Source organism: Cetorhinus maximus, chromosome 18, assembly GCF_964194155.1.
Source record: "Cetorhinus maximus chromosome 18, sCetMax3.hap1.1, whole genome shotgun sequence".
Classification (NCBI taxonomy): Eukaryota; Metazoa; Chordata; class Chondrichthyes; order Lamniformes; family Cetorhinidae; genus Cetorhinus; species Cetorhinus maximus.
This window is the reverse complement of record NC_135896.1, coordinates 31,071,323-31,087,737: the sequence shown is the minus strand read 5'-3', so window position 1 is coordinate 31,087,737 and position 16,415 is coordinate 31,071,323.

Here is a 16,415-nt window from a genome sequence, read left to right as displayed (position 1 = left end):
GTAATTGTTAATGTCTGTTGTCATTGCACTGGATAGTGCCAAAAGAAGGGAAGCTGAAGTTATGGAGGAGTAACTAAGAGTCAGGACAGAAGCAGAGAGGGGAACTGAGGGGAAGATAACATTTGACAACCTTCTCATGCTGCAGATGGCATCTCCTCTGCCCAGCCTTTGCAGTCAATGAAAGCAATTAATGTCCTCCCTGTAATAGGAGTCAGCAATCCTGCATGCTGACATTTCTTATCATTCTCTCCCGCCCTGTTTAGTCCAGTCCTGTTAGGGGGTGTTCATAATCTGCCACTTACCAATTCTGATTCTGGCTGGATCGACAGCCAGGTTAATGTATTAACCTATCTCTTCTCTTTTCTGATAATAATGGGCGTGTTGTATATTTCCAGCATCTTCTGTTTTGATTTTATGCTATTGCCATGTGAACAGAGTATGTATTTTTTGATTCTTCCAAATCATATTTATAACTGGGCACAAAAATTTGGAACTATCAAGATACTGGCTGGTTGCATCAGCACCAATATATTAAGCTGGGCTCTGTCATTGAATGCATTGTGTTAAACCATAAATTGCATTTTATGTTTGATGCATTTTGTATAGATAGGCCCAGTAAATACATGCCATACAGTATTGGAACTGACATTTAGTACACATGCAATTTACTAAAATTAGTTTGCCGATGCCATTTTTTTTAATGTTGGTTTTGAAAGCTGGGTATTACCTTCAGATACTAATTGGATAAATAGACCAGAGCTCTCTTTCATGTTGACACTTTTAATGCAATGCAGCCTGCAGAATATTGCTGAAGTTCTTTGATTATGACCCCTGACACTGTCACTTCTAATGTCCATAAATAACCTGAGTGTCAAAAATGATAATGTCATCAGGAAAACTGCAGAAGAGCAAATTGACAGATCTGCAACAGAATCTTTTAGCTGAAAGGCAGAGAGCTTTATACTGCAAGGCAAGATTGAGGTTAGCCAGTTCAAAACATTAATTACTCAATTGTTTTTCTATCTCTGATTTCCACATGTCAGAATGCATTTTATTCAAATTAATATCTTTTGATTTGCAACTAACCAGAAAACATAATTCTTGTTTCTAAAGGCAAACTTACTTCAGATTTATATTGGTTCGGGGAATAGGAAACTAGCATAAATTAAATACTAATCTGAAGTGAGAGTTTAAGATCTGTAAACTTATAGTACTGAAAGGATACACACTGTCTTGTGTATCTAGGCAATGCATTGACCATTCATAACTGTCACAAAACTCCCATATTTTTTGTAATATTTTTGTGGAGTATTGTAAAATAGGCTTATGTTTGTGTGTGTGTGTGTGTGTGTGTGTGCGTGTGGATGGCTCTGTCTGTGTGGCTGATTTAATTGAATTAGAGTTGGATAGACTGCAAGGTTGAAATTATAGAAAGAATTGGGTGTAAAAAGGGCATTTGAAATGCTAGTGAATGTGCTAGGGTAAAAGTCTCAGCAGATAGGGCCTGAATGAAATTTGCATGTTAAGATAAGTGGGGAGTGGTTTGGTTTTCAAAGAAACATGATAAAGTTTTACAACTGACAGGATAAATAGGCAAGGTTATCACATTTATTTTTCCAAAAAGGAAAAGGGCATATTGACAACGCAAAAGATTTTTAAATTATGGGAAAAGTAAATTCCAAAGACATATGGGAACAATAGGATTTACAGATTAAAGAGGAAGAAATACATTTAAAGAAGGATGGAAGGTTGTATCAGGGGTGGCCATGTAAGACCTAAAAGATACACCATGTAAATAGACTTGGGAAACAGCCTCTAGCCACTTTGCAGAAGTCTGCTTGTCCAGTAATCAAAGTTGTGTTAAAATCCTTTGGAATTCCACTGTCAAGTGAATGCCTCTGGTAACCTTGCTGGATTGCCTATCTAAATTTAAAATCTATTTTAGACTGTTGCCTTAAAGGGGATGTATAGCTGGAAGTCAGGTTGTTATGAATTTTGGAATTTGTTATAATAAGTAACGATATAACTGTAATCTTGTGTATGTGTTTTAATTATTTGTTAATAAATGGTTTAATTTAATTTTTAAAAATCTCCAATGGTGTTAATGGACTCATTACTTCTGAATTCGGTGCACAAACCTTCTCGTAATAAATACAAATTGCAAAACCATTGCGTCGTCATGGCCAAGTTTCCCTTGTGGATTTGGTCAGCCTGGCAAATACCACCTGCGGTATCATAACAAAAACATTCAAACTGGATGCCCAGCAGGCACTGATTGTTCAGAGATCCATTCAAAGAAGATACTTGAAATTCTTTAAGTAATTTGTTACGTCTCACACATGTTGCCTTTAATTAACCCCTACCTGTGAATATGAATCTTTCAGTGCAACATGGGCCTGGAGCCATGGGCGAACCATCATTTCACAAGAGTACGTGTTCTCAGACCAGGCTTGGTTGCACTTTGTCACCATTTCTGCACAGCAGAGTTGAGATGGTGCATGTTCCAATCCAGGAGCTGACCCTTAAAGCAATGTTGCTTATAGTTGGCCAGCAAACAAGAAATCAAAAAAAAAAATTGATGCTGCTGCTTTGCAAGGTTAATCATTGTCCTCAAATTAGCTTCCAGGGTGCAAATTAGGCCAATCTTCTTCTGCCCAGTGGGCACGCTTGCTGAAGAGTTCCATGACATCAGCTGAGTATGTTTTCTGTTGGACCACAGGAGTGTTCTGCAGCTCATGGTGAATAGGAAGTGTCATGTCCACAGGTAGTAGCTAATTAATGATCCTAACCTGGCTAGGACACTGGAAGCAAGTACTTTATTGAAAAGACATCCCTTCCCCAAGGAATGCATCATGAAAATGAGATTCTGAGAAGCTCAAACTCATCAACAGAATAAAGAAAAATAAAAGATTCCCCAAAATAAATCTGACCAACTACTAGCAAAAGGAACATTTGAACCTTCAGTAGGGAGCTGAAGGGAATTGTTGTTGCCTTGTTTCATTGTGTGCTTAGGCACTTATTGTTTATTGGATCATACTCAGTGGCCTTGACTTTTCACATTCTTTGTAGCTAATTAGTGCTGTGACTTATCGCAGTGTCCCATGCCTTGGAGTGCAAAGTTACAAAGTACAACTGAACATGCTAAATGTACAATTGCACTTTTCATCTGATTGTGTCCACAATATTGCAAAAGCAACTTGCATAGAAATGCGCTAGTCACAATATGGACAATGGTCATTCGACCTAGCCAGTCTATGTAAGCATTAATTGTCCACTAAAGCAAATAGTCCACTTCCATTTACCCATCCTGTTTCAATATCCCTTTATCATCATTTCCTTCATCCACCTATCTAATCTAATCTTGAATGTTCGCATAGTTTCAACCACTAACCCTTGAGGTGAGCTCCACACCCTCACAAATCTCTGAGTAAAGACATTCTAAATTCTTTACATTTAATCTTGTATCTATAGTGCTGAGTTTTTATAATGAAATAAAAGGCCTTAATCACTCATAAGAAATTGGGTAAACACGTTGTGGGTTCATTTATTAAAGTTAGGCATATGAGAACAGGTATACAAAGGTAGAAAACTTGAAGACATCAGCAGCAGAGCTGTGTGTGCTGTGTTCTGCTCACGGGCCAAAGTGAAACTGAGACTGAGCCACATGATACACTTCCCTTCTAGTGATGATATGCTGCTATCCCTTAAAGTCACAGTACAACATATAGAAACTCATTTTTGAACCCTCAAAAATGCTGATAACAGTCTGCTTCTATTTAGAATAGCAAAATACTGCGGATACTAGAAATTTGAAATAAAAACAGAAAATGCTCAGCAGGTCAGGAAGCATCTATGGAGAGAGAAAGTATCAATGGGCTGAATTTAATGGGGCGCCATGATCCCTGCCACCCTGGTTAAAATGTCAGGGGGGGAGTTCACCCGTCCTTCTGATGCCTGCCCCACTGCTGTTAAGTAGGACTTCCACCCCCACCTTGGAGCAGTGGCCACTGCTGAGACTACAGCCAGTCCCAAAAAAAAGAGGAGACCAGACTCACAGGTGAGTCTGGGGTATCACCTGGGCCAAGCTGGCAGGCCTCAAGGAGACTGGAGTGAGGGGTGTGGGATGTGAAGTTCTTGGGGCAGAAACAGCCAGAGACACCCAGAATTTATAACTGTATGAGCAAATAATAGCTTCCTTTTATTTCTCTTGTTGCAAACTCCCTCTTCTCATACAAGTGTATATGGTAGTTCCAAGCAAACAAATTGTATAATGCACTTTTCAATACACTACATCCCTCCCCTCAATTAATGAGATACACCACTTGTTCCAATGATTTGTCTCCAAAGTGTAAGCAATAAACTTAAGCATAACTTGAACATACAAATTACTACATATTCTACCTGTTGTATTAATTTAACAATCGATTCAGTCACCTACAATAAGATGAAAGATTTGTTCACCACCAGAAAATAGTTCACTTCATAACATAATTACTGAAGTATGGTGGACTTCTTCTCTCATGAGTGGGCTATCATCTAACATCAGTTGTGGTCTCATTTATTGTATGTTCTTCATCTGAGATGTCCATGTCGAAATTGGATTCAATGCTTGTGAATGGTGTTTTCAGTGCTTTGAAGAATGACATGTTTCATGTGATGATTTGTGAACTGCGCTTAACAGTGATCATTGATCATTTTGTGTTAGTCACAACAGCCAAACAGCTGTGCGCCCACCGACCTGTCAACGACCAATTGAGGCCATTTAAAAAGTCATTAACCTAATTAATGGACCTGCCCGTCCAACTTTAGGGTTGACGGGCAGGCCGGGAGCCCTGGCGGGCTTAAGAAAAAGCATGAAACCTCATCCACGGGTGGGATGAGGTTTCATGAGAGTTTTAAAATTTTAAATAAAGGTTTGAGTTTAAGTGATGGACATGTCCCAACTCATGTGACAGTGTCACATGAGGGGACATGTCAGGGAAATTTTTTAAACATTTACGTTAAAAGTTTTAATTCTGAGCCAATCTCCCTGAGGCAGCACTTAGCCTCAGGGAGATCAGTGCACTCATTCGCATGCATGCGCAAAAGAGCACACTGCCAGCTGAGGGAATCCCACCCCCTCGGCCCGCACAGGGGGCGCATAGCGCTTCCTGGCAGATGTCATGCTGGGCGGGCCTTAATTGGCCTGTCTAAACAAAATGTCGGCACGCTCCCGATTGGGGGCGCCGATTGGAGGCGTGCCTGCCTGCATCCGCTCCTGCACTTCCCCCCCCCCCGACGGGGGGAGAATTCTTCCCATTGATTTTGTGTTCTCTATGTGGTTAACTCCTGGGAACCATAGCTTTTCCTTAAGGAGTTGTTTGGTTTTGACAGTTCCCTGGTGACCGTCGTGTGCTATATCTACAACACAATCCCTCAATGAGTGAGGTATGACAACGCAGTTGTTGCACAGCACAAGATCAGATGTGGTTGTAACGGTGAGCTCATTTCGCATTTTGAAGATTTTGTTGTGTGTTTGTGGACTCTCAATCATGTCTTTCCAGTTTTGTGATTTCATAGCCATCATACATTGTTGCAAAGGCATATCTTGTTTTGTTGTTGCTTTGATGTCAGCTGGTTTTAGCGACTTTGGCATCACATTTATGCTTATGTAGTTAAGATGTTGTTCGGCAACCTTTTCCTCACATCTAGTAGGACTGACTGTTGGCAATAGATGTCTCAAAAGATAATCTGCTGGCTAGAGCTTGCTGATGCTCAACATGGAGCTTGTACTCTTGTAGTTGGAGCATTCAATGCTGTATGTGAGTAGGACGTTTGCTATGTTGATTGTTGAACAAGCTTACTAGTGGTTTATGATTGGCTATGACTTCAAACTCCCTTCTATACAAATAGAGATGAAAATGTAAGAAACCCCATGAGATTGAGAGTGCATCTCTCTCTGTCGTGAATAGCATTACTCTATGGGTATTAGCAATCTGTTTGCCATTGCAACACTTGATGGGTTCCATGCCTTGTCTTTTTACATGCGAACTGCACCTAAGCTAACCGGGCTTGTATCCTTCAACCGGTTGGGTGGTTTTCTCAGGGTTGAAATAAGCAAATGTACAACTTGCTGACAACCATTGTTTGACCTGGTGTACAACCTGTTTGTGTGATGTATTCCACTCCGACTTGTAGGTCATGTAGGTGGGCAGATAGTGTAGATTGAAGTGAGTACAGTACATGATGAGTCGTAGCAGATTCCAGATTTCCTGCACATTTGTAGGATCTGCAGTGTTTGTAATGGCTTCAACTTTCCATAGTTTGCCGCTGAACACATGACCAAATAATTAAATTCTGCCTTCATTAAACAAGCATTGCCTTTGTTCAAGGTCAGGTTACATTCTCCAGACATTGTAGGCATGCATGCAGGCATGTCTCGCATTCACTTTCACTGGGACAATAGATGGAAATATCATCACTGATGTTCAACATTGAAGTCCTTGAAGTGCAGATTGAACCATATGCTGAAATACTTTAGCTGCTGAACTGAATCCAAAGTTGAGCCTCTTGTATCAAAAAAGTCCACTGTGAGTAGAGAATACTGCGAGCTCAATTTGATGGTATCCTGCATTGAGATAAAACTTAGCAAAGTGTTTAGCACCATGCACTTTCTCTATGATATCATGGTTGTCTGTGTCAAGTGTCTTTCTCATTGTAGGGCTAGGTTTGATGACCGTATATCAACATAGAATCTAATGCGGCTCTCGTTCTTGGGTTGCTTGACGACTTGTATGGGTGAAACCCAAGGGATAGACTCATCCCCAACTTTCTCAATAATGTCAAGGTCAAGTAGACACTGAAGTTCCTTCTCTGTCTAATTCCTGACATGAAATGGTATTCGCCACTGTTGATGTGGGCACATTAGGGTTTACATGCAACTTGCAAGTAAGACCTTTCAGTTTGCCGATACTGGTCAGCATACAATTCAAGAATGTTGTTGGTATGCGTAAGAATTGTAAGTAACAACAATCACGTGCAGATCTGCTGCAGAGTGGAAGTGGATAAGCATGACACATTCCCCAGATATGACATAAAATACACACTTCATTCTGGTGTTTTTGAATGAGGTTGAAGTTTCAAGTGTCCTGGGAATTTTCAATGGCTCGCCACTGCTATAAGGGAAAATTTTACTATTTCCTAGTGTGCAGGGAATGGGGTGATCCTGAAGTTTGTTGATGTTTTGTTTCCCATGACATTGTCAGATGTTTGTGTATCTATGAGATCATCTACGTCAAACAGCCAATGGTCATCGTCACATGTGGCTAGTTGCTGTGTTTGAGAGAGAGCAAGAAAGCACAAAAGTATATTCAGGGTCTCCTGTCTCTGCAATGGCTACATTCTCTCACCCCTTTTGCTGTTGTACATGTACTTGGCACCCTTCCATTGGTATTGGCCTCGGTAGTTGATTTTGCTGATGAACGACAAATACAAGAAAAGTGGTTGCGTTTCCCATGGGCTTTACACTCTTCACCAGCTACAGGACACTCTGTGATGTGGCTAACAACCACAACAGTGGAAACATTATTTGGACAAGTCACAACTCTGTTTGTGGGACTGCTGTTTGTTGCTTTGCAGGGGTTTTCCTGGCATGTGAGCGATGAACAGTGTTTACAGGATTTGAACTTGGGCATGAAATAGTTTGTTTGTGCATTTTTTGCTGAGTCATCATTTTGCTCAGGCGTAAGTGTCTCAAAAACGTCTTCCAATTCTTCACTGCCATAGTGGAGAAGAAAGGCTTTTTTCCTTTTGTCATTTGTGATTGCAAAATCTGCCATTGTGTCTTAAAAACCTCACAGCAACTTTTGTCAATGTGGGAATACAGATGATGTCTCTGAATGCACATCAAAAGGTGGTAGATTGGGCATAGGCAATGTCATATTCATCAGCAACGCAGTGACGAAACTTGTCTGTGATGATCTAAGATTATTTTTTTATGTATCAGGATGGTTATTTTTACAAGATCAATGTGTATGCATACACTATGCAGGCTTTCCTGTTTATGAGATCCAAGCTTATGTGCATTTAACAGCCTGAGTGTGTTTTTTTGAATCTGCAACTCAAAATGCTGTTTTCTCTGCAGAGAGTAGGCAAAACCTTCCAAAAAGATTCATACCTGAAAGCAATGCTTCTTATTTGTCATCATCCTCATCCTCATTGCGAAGTTCTTAGGATAGAAACAACCAGAAACACCTAGGGGAGAATTTTCTCCCCGACGGTGGGGGGGGGTTGGGTGGGAGCGGGCGTGGGTGGGTGCACAGCCAATCGCCACCCATGATCGGCTGCACGCTGCCATTTTATGTGGGACAGCCAGTTAAGGCCTGCCCAGCGTGACATGTACCTGGAAGTGCTGAGTGCTCCCTGTGCGGGAAGGGGGATAGGCTGAGTCGGGGCCTGTGCTCTTTCGTGCATGCGAAAGTTTGATTTTTTTTTATTTTAATATAAAGAAAAATTTATAAGACATGTCCCCTCATGTGACAGCGTCTGAGACATGTCAATGGACTTCAATTAAAACTTTCATTCAATTTATAAACAATTCACGAAACCTCATCCCATCTGTCGATGAGGTTTCATGATAAATGTGAAGGCCGCCTGGGCTCTTCGCCTGCCTGCCAACCTGAAGGTTGGACAGGCAGCTCCGTTAAGTATTTCAATTACTATTTAAATGGTCTTAATAGGCCTTTGACAGTTCGGTGGGCATGCAGCCGACTCCGGTGCGCACCCACTGAACTGAAAACCAGAATGACGCGTGGTGACGTCGGGACGCATGCCCGATGTCACTGCGTGTCATTTTACGTGTTGGCGGGTGAGCCCTGACCCCCCCCGCTCACCGGCCCGAAGATTTTGGCCCTAGTATACCTACATGAGCAAACATTGGCTTCCTCTTATTTCTCCTGTTGTAGACTCCCTCTGCTGTGTGTGGTAGCTCCAAGTGAACAAACCATATAAAACAATTTTCAATACACTGCATGGGGAGCCCAGTTTGAAAGGTCAACAGTGGAGGGTAAATGGGGGAAATGACCTGAGGACATGAGGGGGGCCCTTTTCCAACATCAGGCTGTGCAGTTAAAGCTGCCAGGCTTCACACATGGCGTAGGCCTCTCCTCGCTACGGTAAAAGACATAAATTTAGGATGTTAAGTGGTCCTTAATTAGCTACTTAAGGGCCTCAATTGGTTCAATTGGTGGATAGACTGCCTAACTGCTCTCCCGTCCTATGTATAATTGCGGAGGGGGCAGGGCCAGGTGGGCAGGCAAGAGGCATGGAATCAACTGGATTTTACTTGCCCCCTGCCTTCAAACCTGCTGCCATGGGAACGTAAAATTCCACCCAAAGTTTCAGGTTGATGACCTTTCTGATGAAACCCTGTCAACTCTGTTTCTCTGATGCTGCCAGATCTCCTTCGATCTATCCTGTACCATTCCTTCATAATTTCAAACAAATCTTTAGTTTTATCCTATAATTGATGTATATATAATGAACACCACCCAATTTTTCAAGTCTTCCTTTGTGTTTGCATTTCGTCATACCAGACCACATCCTAATAAATGTGCCTTGTACCCACTTTAAAACCTGAGTAGCCTCTCTGTAGTGCGGAGCCCAGTACTACACACAATACTCTGATGGTTTTTTTAAGGTTTTATGTAGGTTTATCATTAACTTTTGACTTTTATATTCTACAGCTTCTGTGATTAAAAGCTAGGATTCCATTTTTTTTAACATTTTTAGCAATCTGAGGTTCCCTTCTTAATGCCCTATATGAATCTACACCCCCAAAGCCCTCACTAATGCAAAAACACAATACTGCAGATGCTGGAACTCTGAACGAAAAAGCAAATCAAAGTGCTGGAAATACTCAGCAGGTCAGGCAGCATCTATGGCAAGAGATAGAGTTATCATTTCAGGTTGATGATTTTTCATCAGAGCTGAAGGAAGATAGAAGTGTAAGAACTTTAAACCAGTAGAAAAGGTAGTGGGCAGTAAGAACAAAAGGGAAGGCTCATGATTGGGTGGAGGGACAGGAGAGATTAACTAACAAAAGATTTCATGATGCAAAAGCCAAAGAGAGTGGGAAAATGTATAGTAACGAGACAAAAATTGTGCCCAAATGAGATGTAAAATTTTCAGTAGTGGGGTCATGGTCCATGGTGGGGTAGGCAATAGTGTCTGAGAGTTGGCATTCAGCCTTTACTAGTTAGACGTCAGAACACCAGATAACAACAGCGCCACCCTTATCAGCAGGTTTGCTGATGTTAGGGTTGGACCTGAGAGAACAGAATGCTGCAAGTTCAGAGTGAGACAGGTTCGAGTGTATGAGAGAAGCAGAGAAATTGAGATGGCCGATGTCGCCACTATAGACAGAAATAGCGCTGTATGGTTCTGCGATATTTTTTCCTTTGTGTGTTATTTGAAACTCCTACTTATATTTCAATGGGAAAGCCCAGAGACACAGCATAAATGTCCATCTATACCATTTCTGCAGTATTCCTGATGATTTCCTGAGCAAACAAAAAACTTGATGGGAATTCTACCTCATGTGCAATTGAAGCTGTTCTGTGTGACCAGGCCTATTTTGAAGGATGTTAGAAAATCAAATTGCTGTAAAGTTAACCTGACATCTTAATCTAACAGAAGTTGAGGGCTTCTGAACTAAGGCACGGGATTCACATGTGAGCCCTTGATTCCTGGGCCTGAATCTTGCGCTTGTTGGGCGTGTGCGATTGGCGGGTCCGGAAGCAGACGTGACATGTGCTTCCCGCCGTGATGCGCTCACCGCTGCAATTTCACGCTGGCTGGCCGATTAACTGGCAGGCAGCGTGAAACGAGAGCTGAGAAAGGCTCAGCGTTGCCGGGGGTGGGGAGTGGGGGTGCCAGGGGTGCGGGAAGAGGGCAGACGCCAAGTAAAGTGAGGGTACGGGTGGATACTCCGTGAAGGCTGACAGCTGCTGTGGAGCTGCCTCCAGGGAGCCGCAGTAATTCAAAAATAAAATGAGGTCGATAAACTGCTGCAACCTGTGTCAATGTTGTAAATTCAAGCACCTGACAGCAGGCTACATAACACTTCTTCCCTCAAACGTTTTCTTTTATTTTATTTACCGCACACTTCATCCCACCCTGGATGTAGTTTTTAGTGAAAATGTGAAAGCCGCCTGGCGTTTGGCCGGCCTGCCAATCGTGAATGTGGTTGGGCCAGGTAAAATTGCTGACACTTGGCTCCCTAATGGGCTTACTTGCCCACTTAATTGTCTGCGGGTGTGCTTCCGACCCCCATGTGCGCTCGACGGCCGTAATGTTGCGCGCGAGCATGTTGACGTCGGGACGTGTGCCCGACGTCTTCTCGCGCGATTCCAGGTCGGGTGCACGGCCGCACGTTCAACGTAAAATTCTGGCCCTGGCCCGTGAAACTCCAGAACCCCCCAGGGCCAAATTTAACATCCACAGGAGTCCAACAGTAATCCCACGCGGGCATTTTTGTCGGACAGCTGGCAAATTTAAGCCATCGGGTCTTATTTGAGTGCCACCAGTCAGCTGCTTGACCATTTCTGGTAGGAAGCAGCAGCTAGCCAGCCAGGTTGGGTGGAAGGGTGGTGGGAAAAGAAGACTGGGCAGCCCATAGGCGACCTGTAGGCACCAAGGAAAATTGTCAGGTTTTCAGGACTAAGGGGTCTTCTGCCAGTTATTCAAAAACAGCAGTCAGGAAACATCAAGACAATCCTGGGCTGATGTCCTTGCAGGGAAAAAGATCTGCCTTTAGAGATTTTGCTGTTGCTGGCAGCCCCACCATCAACTTTCCCATTGAAAGTGGACTCAGACTCAGTGTGTTATGTAAAACCCACTTCTTCTGGCCACTCCTCAAAATGAATGCCTATGGTGACAGTAGAAGAAAACCAGGGTGGGGGGCTGTTCTCAAAACTACTCTTGTCTCATTTTACATGGTAATCCTTTGCCAGTGTCTATTGTGTGAGAAGAAGTGAACTGGCTCCCCTTTTTTCAGCCCCCTCGTTTGATCGTAACTAAGGGTTTTTAAAATAAAGACAGAAAATTCTGGAAAAACTCAGCAGGTCTAATAGCATCTGTGGAGAGAGAAACAGAGTTAACGTTTTGAATCTGTATGACTCTTCTTCAGAGCTAAAGGGAAGTAGAAATGTGATGAAATTTATACTGTTTAAGGGGGATGGAGCAGGTGAAGATGGATAGAAGGCCAGTGATTGGTGGGGACTAAGGAGAGATTAACAAAGATTTCATGTACAAAAAGACAAAGAGAATGTTAATGGCAGTGGAAAGAGCTAAAGAAGGTGCTGATAGTGGCATAAAGGGAAGAAAGCTGAATGTGTTAATAGCAGAACAAGGGTCAGCACTCTGTGAAAGAACAACATATAACAAGTAACAGATGGCCCTTTGGAGGTGGGGTGGGGGAGGGGGTGGTAGTTGGGGGAAAAGGATAGAAAAAGCGATAAAAAGGGGCTAAAACAATAAATAAACAAATACAAATTAAAATGACAATAAGTGGATAAAAAATAAAAATAAATTTAAAAGAAGGGTCAAACAAACTCAAAACATTAGCTCCGTTTCTCTCTCCATGTACGCTGTCAGATCTGCTAGGTTTTTTCCAGCATTTTCTGTTTTTATTTCAGACTTCCAGCATCTGCAGTACTTTGCTTCTATCAAATGTTCTTTTTAATTTATTTTCCCCGTAAGTGCCTTTTCCAATCCAAGTGTATTTATTTTTTAATAAGGAGCCAATTAAACCAGGTTTCCTTCAGTCAAGGAAAGAATAAGTTTGTTAGTTACTGGATCCAAGAAAAAATAATAAAAGGTACAACAACTCACACACACAGACCTCAGAACTAAGAAAAGTTATGGTCGAAATAAGTTAAAAGAATATACGATTAAGCCCGTTGCTTGTGCTTGAGGTGTAGATTTTTGAACATTGCAGCTGTTTGAAGTTAGCAGGCTTCCTTTAAAACCTGGAATTGACTTGAAGTTCAGAGAACTGCTCTTTGCTGGAGGTAATATTTGCTTCAGAGAGAGAGAGAGAGAGAGATTCCTTAGTGTTTCCTTCAGCTGTGCTTCCAGATCACTTTGATTTTTCTCTGTTTCTGGCTTGGCAAAACAAATTCTTAAACCTCCTGTCTGTATATTCCAAAAATGAATTCGACTAACGTATCTTGCACTCAATGTTTTCAAACAGGTAATTGCATTTTTGACCTTTCATCTCAGAAACTTTTGACATATTTCAAGATGGTAGAAACCAATGGGAGATGGGATTATTTCATCCTCCATAGGAGGTTTTGAATGTCTGAAATAAAAATAGAAAATGCTGGAAAAACTCAGCAGGTCTGGCAGCATCTATGGAGAGAATAACAGAGTTAACATTTCAAGTCCATACGACTCTTCTTCAGAGCTGAGAGAAACAGAGTTAATGTTTCAAGTCCATATGTCTCCCTCAAACTTCCAGCATCCACAGTATTTTGTTTTTATCTTCATTTAAATGTCTGTTGGGTATCTGGCTGGTTAGCAGTTCCCAATGTCTTCACAGAATTGCAGTTGATTAAAGTCTAGCACTTAGCATTTCTAATACCTTTTGTTCAAGAGTCCCCTTTTGAAGTGGACCTTGACACCCCCAGGTGTGAAATTCCATGAGCAACATGTCAGCAGGTCTGCAATGCAAACCATATAGTAACTTTCCAGAAAAAGTAAACTTAGAACCCCAGACATCAGGTGACTTGTGGCAGCCATTTTTGGTCAGTGTCTTTTCTTGTATCTTTTTTAAAAAACAGATCCTCTTTAAACAGTTCAGTATGTTTTTTGGTAAGTTGGTGAAGCTAAAGGTAGATCTCATTCAGTCACAATTTTTCGTCATCATGATACTTTGCTGACATTGATTTACACTTGATGTAAAAGGGACAGAGACACAGGTCATACATCTGCTACCTTGCCAATAAACCTATAACGTGATTGTAAAATTTATTCTGCTATTTACCTGCACAAGTAAAAGCTAAAGCTTTTGAAAATAACTGGGTTGCAATGATGGATTTTGTGTGTACATTACTGCCTTGCTAAATTGAAAGTAGGCCAGAATATCAAAAGTCTTGATCTCTGTTCTTATCCGTCAGTTCTCCATTCCATGCATCATTTGTCATGCATGTGTACATGTATGGGTCAATTATTGCTTACACTTTGTGCAGGGTCCTTAGCACAGTGACTAAAAGAATTATCTTCCTTTAGTCACAGATTGAAGATTGAAGTTTGAACAAAGCCTCACATTCAAATCTGCCACTGCGTGCCTAATGGGTATTGTCATTTTTTCACAAGCTATTGGTGGGGTAAAATTTTGAGAAGGAAAAATGTATCTATCTCACACCTTCCACTTGGGAGGGAAAATGTAAGGCTAATGTTGGTGATAGATTAAGTAATTGAAGATCAGGTAAGGTTTAAAAAATTACTGAGAATTTTAAGATACAGTGTGTACTTTCAGGAAGTGAAGATGACTCTATTGTTTTAAAGCACAGTATATACTCTGCTATTATAATGAACATTGCTTGAGGAAGCAGGGACTGGTTGGTCTATCGAAAATACAAACGCTACCTTTTGTTGCTTTTGTATTTTAGAAATAAAATCTATCAACCACAAAATATAAAATTGTTTAAAATTTACCAAAGAGTGCTATTTATAATGTCAACAGTTTGCACAGGGGGCATTCTCCTGGACCCTGAGAACTACACCAACAGTCGGTACTATTGGCGATGGGAGAACTACATTTGGAAGGAGCGTGCACAATTCTATATTCTAATAATTTGTCACTGAAAGGCAAATAGGAATTACAAATGAGGTCATTTTGGCAAATGCAGTCAAAGCCACTGTACCCAATTCTACCCAATCCAAAATGTCACACACACACCTGCAACTTTGCAAATGGGGCAAAGAAAGTCTTGAGAAACAGGTTACCTGGCAGGCAGTTTTTGACAAGTATACCTGTGAAATCAAAAGTTCACACCCTCTTTCTGACCTTTAGTTTCTTGTCTCTATCCCATGCTTCACTCAGTAGGGATAATATTAAACTTTCTGAAAAATGGGCAATCAACAGTTGAGAATTGATGGAGGGGGTGGGTGTGGGCGGTGGTGAGGGCACTTTAGCTGCTCCATTGATGCCCAGAGCATTGCACTGATGCAATCAGGCAGAGCTGTAGGCTGGCTTTAGTACGGAAAACAGGGTCCTCCACGTGTTTCATCAGTCTGGACAGAGGGGTAGAGTAGTCATGTGAGTGTGTAGGCAGTGGGTGTGGACGGTAGGTTCATGCCTGCTGAGACATGCAGCATTGTTAGCAATGGTTGTGTACTGCAATCATGTTGATCAGCCGACAGCACAAAGTTAGCATGCTGTCTGCATCATAATGAATGAAAGTAGGTGACCACCCATCACAGGCCCTGTGCTGATTTTCAGGAGTTGTTTAATTTAGCCCCCAATTGTCCACCTCAAACTGTGATATTTTTCAATGAATGAGTGTTGCACTGAATGAGTCCTGCTCTTTTGCTGCAGGCACTGTGGAGTTATTGTGTTAAAAAAAAACTCCTCCATATATGCAGTGCTTTATTACAATTCTCAGACATCTCTCAAAGTGCTTCACCTAAAATGAATTAGTTTTTCAAGCAGCAGCAGCATCTATTTTGTGCACAACAGCAATGAGATGAATGACCAGTAATCTGTTTTTGACAGTGAGAAATGGTGGGTAGGATGCCAGCAGAGCCTTTGAATAATGCAATAAAAGCAGAAAATGCTGCAAACACCCAGCAGGTCTGGCAGCAGCTGTGGAGAGAGACACACAGTTAACATTTCAGCTCTGAGACCTTTCATCAGAAGCTTAAGTTGAGGCTGGAGACGGTTGCTAAGGAAGGTGATGTGGCTGTTAATAATGCCATGGGTTCTCTAATAGCCATCTTAGGCAAGATGCCTTTGCTTCACATGACCTCTGCCCCTGGATAGCATATCTGACAATGTAGCACTGAGTCAGTACAGTGCTGGTTTAGATTGTGTTGGTAAATCCTAGAGTACAGTTAAAATCTGTAACCTTCTAACTCTGCAGAGAGAGTGCTATTAACTGAGCCAAGTTGTCGGTGTGGCAAAATATAAGTATTTTTTCTAGAAGAGGGAAATACAGAGGGATGAGGCACCTCCCACCCCTAAATGGATAGTTATAACCCCCTAGAAAGAACAATGGGGGTGAAATATATCTAAAGTGATAGGCTGAAACGAGTGATAAATATCGCCAGGCCGTTTCACAAACCGCCTGAGTTTTTCCATTGATTTAAACCAGGGCCTGAGTGATGAAGCCACTAGAGCTTTTTGACCAGATGAAGGCAGACCAGCACCAATT